Genomic DNA, 12,988 nt, shown 5'->3' on the forward strand with positions numbered 1-12,988 from the left:
ACTTGGCCGTCTTCTGCTGCCCTCCCACAGGCCTTAGCAGGGAGCTGCATCGAAAGTGGAGCAGCCAGACTGGAACCGGCACTGCAGGCGGCGGCTTCACCAGCCATGCCACGGCGCCGGCCCTGCTGTTCTTGGTTGTCATTCTCAGATGTAATCTGTTTCCTGCCTGGTGACCATTGACTACGCGGATGCCGAGCTGCGCCGAGCACGTGGGGTCTGCGGCCTTGCTGGCTGTCTCGTGCAGTCTTTTGTTTTCCCAGAGCTGCTGGCTGCCTCAATTTGTCGTTCACCTGGTTTTCCTTAAAAATTTACCAGTACTTTCTTTTCTTTTTTTAACTCACTCCATCTCTACCCTGTGCGTCCCATTGCGTGAACGCGTCATCAGCTCTGCGCTTCTCTCCGGACGGGGGCGCGTTGTTCTCGGATCCGGGTGAGGGGCTGCGGGGCTGCAGGGCTGCCGGCTGCCCTGGTGCTTTGACTTGGCACTGCAGTGCTTCTGGGGCCGCTCCGGGGCGCGCCTCGCAGGGGCCGCCTCGCCCTGGCTCCGTGGCTTTCCCGTTTGGTTTTGGGCAGCTTTTGCAGCAGCACTCCCCAGAAACACCGTAGGGTCTGTGTCTCGGGCTTGCGTGTAGAAAATGCGTATTCTCACACTCTGTGTTGGATCTGGTCTCGAGCTCTTCCAATCCTGGAGGCTTTTTCCTTTTTGTACAAGATAACGTTTGTGAGGTTTACCCACGTTGCGCGTAGCTGTGCCTTGTTCATTTCTACCAACATGTAGAATATTTCATTGCTTGAAAATGCCACAATTTAAAACTTATTCCAAAAAAGATTTATTTGAAAGGCACAATGAGAAAGGGTGGAGGGTGGATGTCATTCGGTCTTCACCCATGGATTCACTTCCTGATTGGCTGCTGGGGCTGGGGCTGGGCCAGGCCGAAGCCAGGACTGGGACCTCCGTCTGGGCTTCCCATGCAGTGGCAGGGGCCCAGACAGTTGGGCCATCCTGGGCTGTTTTCCCAGGCACATCAGCAGGGAGCCGGCTCTACAGTGGGGCAGCCGGGACTCCAGAACGGGGTGCTGGTGTTGTAGGTGGCGGCTCTCCACCGTGCCACCGCCAGCCCCATGGCGGACGCTGAGGGAGTTTCCAGCTGAGTTCCTGCTGTGAGCTCTGGGGTTTGCGTTTCCTGCAGCCTTTAGAAGGACCGGTGCTTTCCCCGGCTCTCTGCCCGTCAGGGTTTCTGCCTGTGCAGAAGTGGTTCTGGCTTCTGTGTCCTGGTCTGCTGGTCCGTCTGGTGCTGCTCTCACAGTACTTATCACGAGTGGAACTTGCTGGAGTTCTGGCCAGCGGTGGCTGGGATCTGCCAGTCGTCGGAAGAGAACAGCGTTGGCGCTCGTGTCGCTGCGTGCGGCTTCTCTCCATTCTGTGGCACTCTGAAGTCTTCCATCACAGGTTCATAATTTTTTTCTAAGAGTCATGCACATTGTTGGTGAGATGATTTACTGGATATTACCCTTGGTCACTAATACATCAAAGTGCATTCAATGAGGTTTATATATATTTTTAAAATTTATTTATTTATTTGAAAGTCAGAGTTACACAGAGAGAGAAGGAGAGGTAGAGAGAGAGAGAGAGAAAGGTCTTCCATCTGCTGGTTCTCTCCTCAGTTGGCCACAACAGGAGCTGTGCTGATCTGAAGCCAGGAGCCAGGAGCTTCCTCTGGGTCTTCCACACAGGGGCAGAAGCCAAGCACTTGGGCATCTTCTGCTGCTCTCCCAGGCCACAGCAGGGAGCTGGATCGGAAGTGGAGCAGTCAGGGCTGGAACCACTGCCCACATGGGTGCCGGCACTGCAGGCCCTGACTTTACCTGCTACACCACAGAAGTGGAGCAGCTGGGACTCGAACCACTGCCCACATGGAATGCCGGCACTGCAGGCGGCAGCATTACCCACTATGCCGCAGTACCGGCCCCTATATGTTGGTTTTGTAACCAGCAGCCTCGTTCAACCACTTAATGATTCTAACAATGTGTCTAGGTTCTTTTACCTTTTCCACGTGGACAGTCAAACCAACTGTGAATAATAATGGTTTTCCCCCACCCTCTTTTCAATCCTTCTGGCTTTTTTTCTTGTTGAAATTGGCTAAGGCAGGAAGGGTTACTTCTGGGGGATTCCTGGTTGAGAAAGGTTAGGCTACAGGCTTCCAGAGTCGTGTGGATAGAGTTGCTTATGGAAGCCTGCTTTTCCGTCCAGTCTTAAAGGAAAAGCTCTCAATGGTGTCTCACAAAGTGTATTTACTGTGAGTTGTTTGTCAACATGCTAAGTCATTCCTTCTGTTTCTGATTTGCCAAGAGAGCCTTTTAAAAGTCATGAGTGGCTGTGTGCGTCTCTGGGTACACTTCTGTGTGTGCCTGTGTGACATGGTCACGGGGGATACACTTCTGTGTGTGCCCGTGTGACGTGGTCACGGGGGTACACCTCTGTGTGTGCCCGTGTGACATGGTCACGGGGGTACACCTCTGTGTGTGCCCGTGTGACATGGTCACGGGGGATACACTTCTGTGTGTGCCCGTGTGACGTGGTCACGGGGGTACACCTCTGTGTGTGCCCGTGTGACATGGTCACGGGGGTACACCTCTGTGTGTGCCCGTGTGACATGGTCACGGGGGTACACCTCTGTGTGTGCCTGTGTGACATGGTCACGGGGGATACACTTCTGTGTGTGCCCGTGTGACGTGGTCACGGGGGTACACCTCTGTGTGTGCCCGTGTGACGTGGTCACGGGGGTACACCTCTGTGTGTGCCCGTGTGACATGGTCACGGGGGTACACCTCTGTGTGTGCCCGTGTGACATGGTCACGGGGGATACACCTCTGTGTGTGCCCGTGTGACATGGTCACGGGGGTACACCTCTGTGTGTGCCCGTGTGACGTGGTCACGGGGGTACACCTCTGTGTGTGCCCGTGTGACGTGGTCACGGGGGTACACTTCTGTGTGTGCCCGTGTGACATGGTCACGGAATGTGCAGCTCCAGGAGTGGGTGTGGCCGCTGTGGGACAGCAGTGTGGAAGGCAGGGAGAATGTGCGCTGGCTTCCCGGTGAGCGTCTGTAAGGCCTGTGTTGAAATGACAGCGTTTCAGATCACTGGGCTGCATAAAAACACATCACTGAAGTTAATTGTACCTGTTTCCTTCAGGCGTTTAATGTGGCTACTAGAAGATTTAAATCCAATACGTGGTTCATCATCCCGAAGGGAAGCTAAGTGCCCGTCAGCAGTCACTCTTACAGTCCCAGGCTACTCATAGCTCCAGGCAGGTACTGTCTGCTTCCAGGCTCCATAGGTTTGCTTTTTCTAGACAAGTTGTATGTATGCGACCTTTGGGCATTTGTGACTGGCTTCTTTCACTTACTCTAATGTTTTCAAAGTTTTGTTACATGTAGTGTGCATCTTAATGTTCCCTTTTTATTATGGGATACTATTTGAATGCATGGGTGTACTATACCTTATCCACTTATCAGTTGATGGCCATTTATGTCATTTCCACTTTTTGGCTGCTATAATAAATAATAGTTGTAATCGTTAAAAAATTCACATACGTGGTTCACATTGTGTTTTGGGGGGCAGAACTGGTGTAGATAGAGCAGTATTTGCCTTCTAATTTAGCTTATTGATAACCACAGCCAGCGTGTGTCAAGTCTCTGTTTACACTGTTTTAAGCACTTTCACAGTGGCTCACGGAGTGGGCATTTTCTCCATTTCCCAGAGGAGAAAGCTCTCAGCAGCCTACAGACATGGAACGCGCATGTGGTGGGACCAGGACCGAGTCCCAGCAGGGAGTGCTGGGCCTGTGGGGGTCACGGTGACATTCCAGATGCCTGTGACAGGTGGCTAACAATTGCCCAGCCATTCGGAAGAGAGCTGGATCCCCCCTGCCATTCTGTGCTTACAGAAAGCAGCTACAGATAGGTTACAGCTCGTGTGTGTGTGTGTGTGTGTGTGTGTGTGAGTGAATTGTGGAATGAAAGTTTGCACGACTTTATTGGGAGGGAACACTGCTTCCTCAGTAGGTCACAGAACCCAGAGGCACAGAAGGAAAAGCAGTTGATGAACCTGACCTGAACCTGACCACATGGAAATGAACTTTTGTTTAGCAGAAGTTCTCGTAAGGAAAGTTAAGGCAGGCAATACAACTGGAGAAAATGTTTGCAATATGTAAAAGCAGAGAATTACTATCCAGAATATATGAAGAGTTGCCCCTAGCCAATAAGAAGACGAAGAATGACCCAGGAAGGACGAGGGAACAAGTTTACAGAAGAAACAGCCAGTCAGTACGCGGTCAGAGTTGTTAATAAGCAGGGGAACACAGCCCTCGGGCGAGCGGGGCCCAGTGAGGCACTGGTGAGATCCGGGAAGCGGACGTCTGGCGGCGTGTGGCGGCAGTGGCTGGCACAGGCGCTCGGACGGTGGTGGGCTAATGCCTGTTACAGTTACAGGTGCTTGCATGGTGCACCCGGGCCTGGGTCTTGATTTCTGAGCGCCATTCTCCATTAAAAGGCTCTGGCACGGCGGGCATTTGGCCAAGCAGTTACGACACTGGGTAAGGTGCCGCACCTCAGGGGGCCTGGATTTGGTTCCCAGGGGTGGGCTGCTCACTCCGGCTTCCCACTCATGGAGACCCTGGGAAGCATCAGTGACTGCTCACGAGGTCGGGTTCCTGCCACCCACGGAGACCTGGATTGAGTTCCCCTCTCCTGGCCTTGGTCTCCGCTGTTACAGGTATTGGGGGAGTGAAGCAGCAGATGGCCCCCCTCTCTCCTCCTCCCCCTCCCTCTCCCCCTCCCTCTTAGTCTCCCTCTCCCTCTCTCCCTCTCTCTCAATTTCTGTTTCCCTCTCTCCCTCCCTCTTCTTCCTTCCTCCCTCTCTCCCCCTTCCCCTCCCCCTCTCCCTCCCTCTCAGTCTCCCTCTCCCCCTCTCCCTCAGTCTCCCTTTCCCTCTCTCTCTCCCTCCCCCTTCTTCCTTCCTCCCTCTCTTCCTCTCTGTCTCCCTCTCTCTCTCCCCCTCCCTCTCCCTCTCTCCCTCTCCCTCTATCCCCCTCTCCCCTCCCCCTCAGTCTCCCTCTCTCTCTCCCTCCCCCTTCATCCTTCCTCCCTCTCCCTCAATCTGCCTCCCTCTCTTCCTCTCCGTCTCCCTCTGTCTCCCCCTTTCTCTCTGTCCCCCCCTCCCCTGTGCTTTTTCTTTCTCAAGTTTAAAAAACAAATGGATTCAGGGATGGCTGAGGAGATGATTGATCCCAGGCCTGGGGCAGAGAAAATGCAAACGCGCCTGCGGGTGGGGTGGTCGGGTGGTCAGCAGTGACCAAGCGGAAATCGGTGTGGGGAGAATGAGGAATGAGATGCCCGCGCCGCACAGAGCAGTGTCGCCTGACAGGACGAGGGTACCGAGGACAGTCGCCTGCTGTGGGGGAACTGGCAGCCTCACCTTTGCCCGGCGCCGCAGAGAGACCCGTTAACACCAGGCACCCGTGAAGTGAGCACTGGTACAGACACAGCGTGTCCTGGGTGCTGTGCTTGCCAGAGTGACCTCCGCTCACCAGGAGGAAACCCCAGGCCAATCCACGCTGGGGGCGTCCGCAAGATAACCGGCGGCACGCTGCCCGCGCGGCGAGTCCCCGAGGGACATCAGATTGGAAATGACCACAAGGCGCTGGGTGAAGTGCGGTAGGGTTGGAGCCTGGGCCGGCAAGGAAGGGCGTCGGCGAGCGGCTGGGTCCTGAGCAGGCGGGGTCCGCGAGTGTTGCTCATTTCCTGGTTTCGGTCATCGTGCTGTGGGTGCGGACACGGCTGGCACCGGGGGAAGCCGGCTGAGGGGTTTATGGGAACTTGGCGTTTTTGCAACCTTTTTGCAAGTCTGAAATTATTCAGAATGGAAAGTTGAAATAAATGATGCCCGTCCTGCTTGGCACCGCCACTCACCTTTCCCGAGTCTTGTCCAGGTGGATTCCCATGTCCAGAAGCGGGTGCAGAAGGCGCTGTAGCGAGGCTTGGGCCAGCTCAGCGTTCGAAGTGGCTGGCAGGCTCACCAATGGGGAGTCGACGTAAGGCCCACACTTCCCTGTGGAATTCACAGGTTTGTTTTTTTAAAATATTTATTTATTTAGTTTGAAAGGCAGAGAGGGAGAGGGAGAGAGAGAGAGAGAGAGAGATAGGTGTTCCATCCGCTGGTTCACTCCCCAGATGGCCACAGCGGCTGGAGCTGCGCCGATCCGATGCCAGGAGCCAGGAGCTTCTTCCGGGTCTCCCACGTGGATGCAGGGGCCCAAGGACTTGGGCCATCACCTGTTGCTTTCCCAGGCCACAGCAGAGCTGGATCGGAAGTGGAGCAGCCAGATCTCGAATCACTGCCCACGTGGGGTGCCGGCACTGCGGGCCCTGACTTTATCTGCTACACAACAACGCCAGCTCTTCACAGTTTTTTTTTTTTTTTTTTAAACTGCATGCTCTGACATAGGGCGATCTCTTGACATCTAAGTGGGGAGGTGACTGGCAGAAATGCACACTGTTCAGTGAGAGTGAGGAAAAGCCCTCCTCACAGCACATGGATGTGTTTGTTAAATGCAGGGGAGGAGCTCGGAATTCATAGTACCAGAGTGTGCCAGTGGTCCCCCAGGTCAGTGTGTCCGGGAGATGCCAGTGACAGAGGATGTCGACTGGGTTTTGTTTTTGTTTTTGTATCTTGATGCTGGGCACTCCTCTCCTCCCCTAAAAGTGCAGTGATTACATTCTATATTTCTCAGGAAATTTACAAACAAGAAAGTAAATATGGCTCTGCCTCCGTTAGATAATTGTGTTCTTGGAAAACTCAAGAGATCACTTACTGTCTGCTTTGCTTAATAAGCAACTTGAGGGAAGTTTCCTGCTGTCCACGTGTGGTTCTTAGACTTGTAATAGACAAGAACGTGCTATTTCGGTAAAGTCCCTGCCAGGGAAGCCGCACCTGGAGACCTCCCGGCTGTTCCTGTCTGGCGGTTTCTGTGGAAGGCGCTCTCGTGCGTGGAGGCGGGGCAGCACAGAGGGCCCAGTGCAGGTCCGCGGGGCTGCGGGGCTGTGTCCCCCTTAGCTGTGCCCACTCTGCTTGGCAGGGCTGCTCTCCTGGGCAGCATTTCTGTACCTGTCTGCGAGTGCTGTGCTGGACCCTCGGACGCTGGCCTCTGCCCCGCCGTGGACGTAACAGCTGGCCAGGCCGTCTGACGGCCTCACGGGCCTGCTTCACCTGCCTGCCCGTTATCCTCGGGCCTGCGTCTCCTGGATCTCTTCTTCCCACAGACTTCTTTCCATGTAGGTTCTTGGCTGGAAAGAGAATGTGCTGTCCGGCCAGCGCACATATTTGTTCTGTGACTTTGGGCATAAAAACCGTTTCCAAGAGTAGAATACTGGACTGAGGATTTGGCAGCAGAAGAAAGTTAGCCTGGGGACCAGATCCCCAGACGGGGGGCCGTCACCGGGGCGCAGGTATGCAGCTGGTCTCTGGATTGCCGGGTCCGTGCAGGGGGCAGTAGGTGAGGTGGGGAGCCAGGCAGTGCCACGTCTTGAGGGGTCTCGTGCCACACAGCTCTGTGCACAGATATCCTTCCTCTCACAGTCAGTGCCCCTGCTCCCAAAGTCGAGGGGCAGAGCTTTCGAGATTGTGGCCGTAGTGCAGTGTTTCCCCCTGAAGCCGGTAGTGCAGCTGAGACCACGTCACCGCCTTGCCAGTTCTGCAGCGCCTACCCCTGCCTTCTCCACCCTCCCGGGACCTCCTGGGTTTAGAGTAGTCAGGGCCCTCACAGCCTGGTCCTTAGATCGTGTGCTGACTCGTGGTTGGTTTCAGTGCTGCTACCACCTGTCCTCCAGCAGATGGTCCTGTTTGGAGGGGAAGCACTCTGTTGTCTTCACTCATTCATTCGACTGCGTGCTGTTATTCACCGGTTCATGCTCCGGATGTCCACACTGGCCGGGCCTGGGCCAGGCAAGAGTTGGGAGCCAGAAACTCAATCCAGGTCTCCCACCCAGGTACTTGAGCCACTGCCTGCTGCCTCCCAGGCTGTGCGTTAGCAGGAAGCTGGAATTGGGAGCAGAGCCAGAATTCGAACCCAGGACCCCAGCGTGGAATGTGGGCATCAGTGTACCCACAAGCACCCAGCCCTCTCCACCTTTGTAGTCCTAGCGCCTGGCTGATAGGCTCAGCAGGCTGCCTTTAGAACGACACACAGTAAAAAGCGGGTCCTTTAAAAAGCCTTACTTTTCCACATTTTGCTTGGAAGGCAGAGACGAGGGGTCGCCCGTCTGCTGGTTTCTTCACAAATGCCTGCAGCAGCCAGGGTTTGGGCAGGCTGAAGCCAGAAGCCAGAACTGTACCCAGGGCTCCCGTGTGGGTGCCCGGGGTCTAAGTACTGGAGCCTCCCCTGCTGCCTCCCGGGGGCACCGGGCAGGAAGCTGGGTCAGAAGTGAAGGGAGTCAGGCCTCAGCCCAGCCCTGCGCTGTGGGCCCGGGGACCCCCGGGAACCACGCCAAGTCCAGCAGTCACCCCAGGGAATCTTCTGAGTGAACACAGCACTCAGCACGTGCTAATCCTGAGTAACGTGCTGCGAGCGCCTGCAGGACACTGGGCAGCAGGTGTGGTGGGCGTGGTGGGCGTGGTGGGTGTGGTGGGTGTGGTGGGCAGGAGCCGGCAGGCTGCCAGACTGCACCCTGGAGCGCGCGGGCAGGTGGGGGCTGGTGGCCGCGCTCAGCCCCTTCCTGGAGCACTGACCTTCGTCGGCAGGTCCTGCAGATGCCGCATGCCTTCCCTGGTCCCGTGCTGGAGACGGAGAGACATGCTGCAGACTTCCAGAAAGGCAGAGCCTGAGTTACGGCCTCCTCGTCCCCTGGAGGCCTCCTCCTGATCCCCACCCCCACCCCCCCACTCTGATTCCTCCTGCACCCGCCGCAGATAAGCTTTGAGCTGTTTAACACGTGTTTTGTTTTCTTGGCTGTATGGCAGGTACAGTCTAAGTCCACATCGGGCACTGCCTCTTCCCCAAACTAGCCAGTAGGTGGACAGAGGGAAGGCCAGTGTCGACCTGCCGACAAGGCCTCTGGGAAGGAAGCGCTGGGGACGTGAGCGACCCCAGGGCCGGCGCGTCCAGCAGCTGGCCCGTGAGCTGCCCTTGTGCCCTGCGCATGCGCGCGCGGACTCAGTGACAGAATGGGTCCGGCTTTTAACAATCCCCTCCTAGGCCAGCAGAGGTCAGCACAGACTGCATTCACCACCCGCGATGCTTTCACTTCGGGGGGTGTTGGAATCACTGTGGCAACTACTTTCAAGGACAGTTTTTGAATTTCATCTCAACTTCAGGTTTAATTTTTTTTTTAAAGAAAGAATTTATATATCTGAAAGACGGAGACGGGGGAGAGGGATCTTCCATCTCCTTATCCTCTCCCCAAATGCCCACAGCAGCCAGGGCGGGGCCAGGCTGAAGCCAGGAGCCCCGAGCCCCCTCCAGACCTCCCACGTGGGTACCAAGGGCTGAGTACTCGGGCTGTCGCCCACTGCATTAGCAGGGAGCTGGATGGACAGTGGAGGAGCCAGGGCCTGAACTGGCGCCCGTGTGGGGTGTGGTGCCCCGAGCTGCACCACAGAGCCTGCCTCAAGTCTATCACTGTTCTTTCTCACAGGGCCCTCCACATGGAGCTTCTGCCTAATTATCAGGTCAGTGCTATCCCTGCCTGCCCCCTCCCCAGAGAGGAGGAAACCCCAAACCCACATAAACTCGAAGCTAATTTTTCAATGTCGTGTTTTTTTGGTAAAGGCACTGAAATGCTTTATTCTCCACCTAGAAAATAAAAAAATTAGTCTTTGCAAAGCATTATACCTTTCTTGCTGTTTTTTTCTTAGAAAAGTTAATGGCCCATGGAAAAAGTTGAAACCAAATTGTGTATCTGAAGCCAAAGCATGGTTTAGGACTGTGACCCACTGACAGGTGGCTTTGGCTCTTCTCAGGCTGCCCCAGGTGCTGAGGGGCCTGCTCACAAAGGCACCCCCGGGGCGAGGAAAGCAGCACACGACACCCCACCCCTGACTGGGGCAGGCATCCGCGTTTTCCAGCTCAGCCCAGCAGAGGTACCTCTGAGAGGAAGCTGTGTCTGCTTTCTGGCGCGAAGGCTTCGGAGGGCTGTGGCTGTCCTTCTGCGTTCTGGAGCAGCTCGCTGGTTGCGCGCCCTGGGCACTCTGCCGTCAGCAGGTGTCGGGAAAGACTGAAGCTGCGCGAGAGAAGCCTTCGCGGAAGCAGCGTGGCTCCGCTGCAGGCTCCAGAAGCCTCTCAGGGCCCCAGGAGCTCTGCGCGTGAGCTGTGGACGGAGGCTACAGCTGGGGTGGCCTGGCAGCGTTTCTCATGGGCACTGGAGACCAGAGCTCTCCCTCCCTGGCACATGGAGGTTTCGTTTCTCCAGGGAGTCGCGAAGGCAGGGGAGTGAGTGGAAGTCTATATACTTAACTCTCTCCCTCTCTCCTCCACCCAAACACCGGAGGCTGGGCTCACAGCCCACAGCTCAGTAGGAGGCTGGAAAAGACTTCTCTGAGTTAGCAGTCGAGTGAAAGAACCCACAGAGCCTTCGTGTGGGGTCTGAACGTGTTCCTGCTTAACTCTGTCCAGTGCCCCTGGACCACACCCGCTCACAGAGCCGTCAGGCCACGGGAGAAAACAGCCGTGCTCACTGGACATTTAAGGGAAAACCCTCAGCATCAATAAAACAGAAGGAATAGGAGACACAGAAGAAGGCTTTGAGAGTGACGTGTGAGTCTCAGACACTGAACGAATGAGACAAGAGCGTGGTGCTGCCCGAGCGTATCTGGGGCAGGTACAGCCGCTGCCTGCGACGCCAGCATCCGGACGGGTGCCCGTCTGTCCTGGCTGCTTCGTCTCTGAACCAGCGCCCTGCTGGTGGCCTGGGAAACACAGGAGAAGACGGCCCAAGTTCCAGGCCCCTGCACCCACGTGGTAGGCTTGGATGCAGCTCCTGGCTCCTGGCTTCGGCCCGGCCCAGCCCTGGCCATGGCAGCCATCAGGGTAGTGAGCCAGTGGATGCAAGATCTCTCCCTGTCTCTCCCTCTCTCTCTCTAACTCTGAATTTCAAATATATGAATGTTTGGAGAAAACAAAGGAGTATTTAGACGTGAAGAATGAGTTCTCGCAGGTTGGCCATAGAGATGAGACCTCGATGGAAGAAACGGAAGATGGGCTAGAGGCCACTTCCCGGGAAGCAGCTCAAAGGAAGGGAGAAGGTGGAGGGGCCGGCGCTGTGGTGCAGCAGGCTAGCGCCCTGGCCCGAGTCACTGGCATCCCATGTGGGCGCCGAGTCTAGTCCTGGCTACTCCTCTTCCCATCCAGCTCTCTGCTACAGCCTGGGAAAGCAATAGAAGAAGGCCCAACTGCTTGGGCCCTGCACCCGTGTGGGAGACCTGGAAGAAGCTCCTGGCTCCTGGCTTCGGATTAGCACAGCTCTGGCCGTTGCAGCCATCTGGGAAGTGACCCAGCGGATGGAAGACCTCTCTCTCTGTCTCTCCCTCTTACTGTAACGCTGTCTTTCAAATAAATAAAATAAATCTTTAAAAAAAAAAAGAAAAGGTGGAAGGCCCGGTGTCTACCTAACGGAGATTCCAGAGGGTGGGGAATTGTTAACACGATAAGTGCTCCAGGGCTGGCCTCCGCCTGGTTGCAGCGTGGTGGAGGCAGAGTCGCCCTGGACAGCTTGCGGTGAAGTTCACGGCTCTGTGGCACACGAAAGGTCTTCGGAGCTTCCTGAGGGGAGGGGCGGGGTCAGGCACAGACACTGGGAACCGGGGTGGCCGAGGGAGGACAGGCAGGGGCCTCTGCGCCATGCTAGGAAAGTGCCTTCCGTTGAGAATTCTGTCCCTAGCCGCGCTGTCGGGCGTGAGGACGGAAGTTGTTTCTCCGTCAGACACACACCAGGTGAAAAGCCTGCCCCTCCTCAGCTTTCCCCGGTTACTGGAGGATGATCAGGTACCCCAACAGGGAGACCGCAGCCGGAGACAGGATCCGGCACAGCCACGGGGAAGCCGCTCCCAGGTGGCTGTGGAGGCCCTGGAGGGCTGCCCCGGACAGCCCTGCCGCGGCGGGTTTGCCCTCAGTGGTTTTACACTTGCATAGAGAGCTTGGCAAGTAATCCCGACAAACAGAACTAAGCAAACCAAAAAAATTACCATAATTTTTGTTGTAGGATGTTATATAGGTTAGCGGTTAGCAGTATGGGTGGAAAAACTATTGATTTGACCAGACGTGTCCGTGTGGTTACACTGAGCGTGCGTGTGTGTGAAGGGTCGGTCTGCTGTCGCAGGCAGCAGGTGCTCGGAGTAGGTACTGGGGGTGCGCAGCTTAAGTGCCTGCTTTAGAAGCGGGAGAAGAAGAGCAGGAGCAGGAGCGGCAGCTACGAGAGCAGGACCCTGCCCCGGGGAGCAGGACTGCAGAGGCGGAGCCGGGCAGGGAGCTGTGGTTTTCTGTTAAGCTCTAAAAAGCCTTTTCCCTCTTTAAATTGTGTGTGTGTGTGTGTGTGTGTTGTTTTGGTTAAAAAACAAAAAACAAAGCCAGTGTGATCATTGAGCCAAGACTGGAGATCAGATCGGAAGGTCAGAGCGGGGCGGGGCGCCGGGGCTTCCTGGGCGGCAGCTGGGGCCGCTGGAGGCTCCGTGGTGGCCTCCTGGGAGCGCTGGGCTCCCCGACCTCAGAGCCAGCAGGGGCGGAGGCGCTCAGTGTATGTTCTTCCAGGCTTTTTTCATTTTTAAAGCAAAATTATCCTGCAGTCCCTGTTTTCATCCCATGATGTTTTCACCTAACAATGTAAGACAGACGTCTTTCTGTTTCTACTGGAATAGATCTGTAACTCTTTCCAGTCACCTAAGTGCCAAGGAGTAGTTGTAGTAATTCGTGGAAGGAGAAATTCGCACACTACTGACAC

General features: G+C 55.9%; 1 protein-coding gene across 5 annotated transcripts in view; it reads left to right on the forward strand.

Annotated features, from left to right (window-relative positions):
* CYTH1 (cytohesin 1) overlaps positions 1-12,988 on the forward strand; it is a 99,161-nt gene that overhangs the window by 24,630 nt on the left and 61,543 nt on the right. The gene's annotated exons all lie outside the window — the stretch shown is intronic.

Source organism: Oryctolagus cuniculus, chromosome 17 (assembly GCF_051225735.1).
Source record: "Oryctolagus cuniculus isolate XC-2025 breed Fujian yellow rabbit chromosome 17, ASM5122573v1, whole genome shotgun sequence".
NCBI classification, from domain to species: domain Eukaryota; kingdom Metazoa; phylum Chordata; class Mammalia; order Lagomorpha; family Leporidae; genus Oryctolagus; species Oryctolagus cuniculus.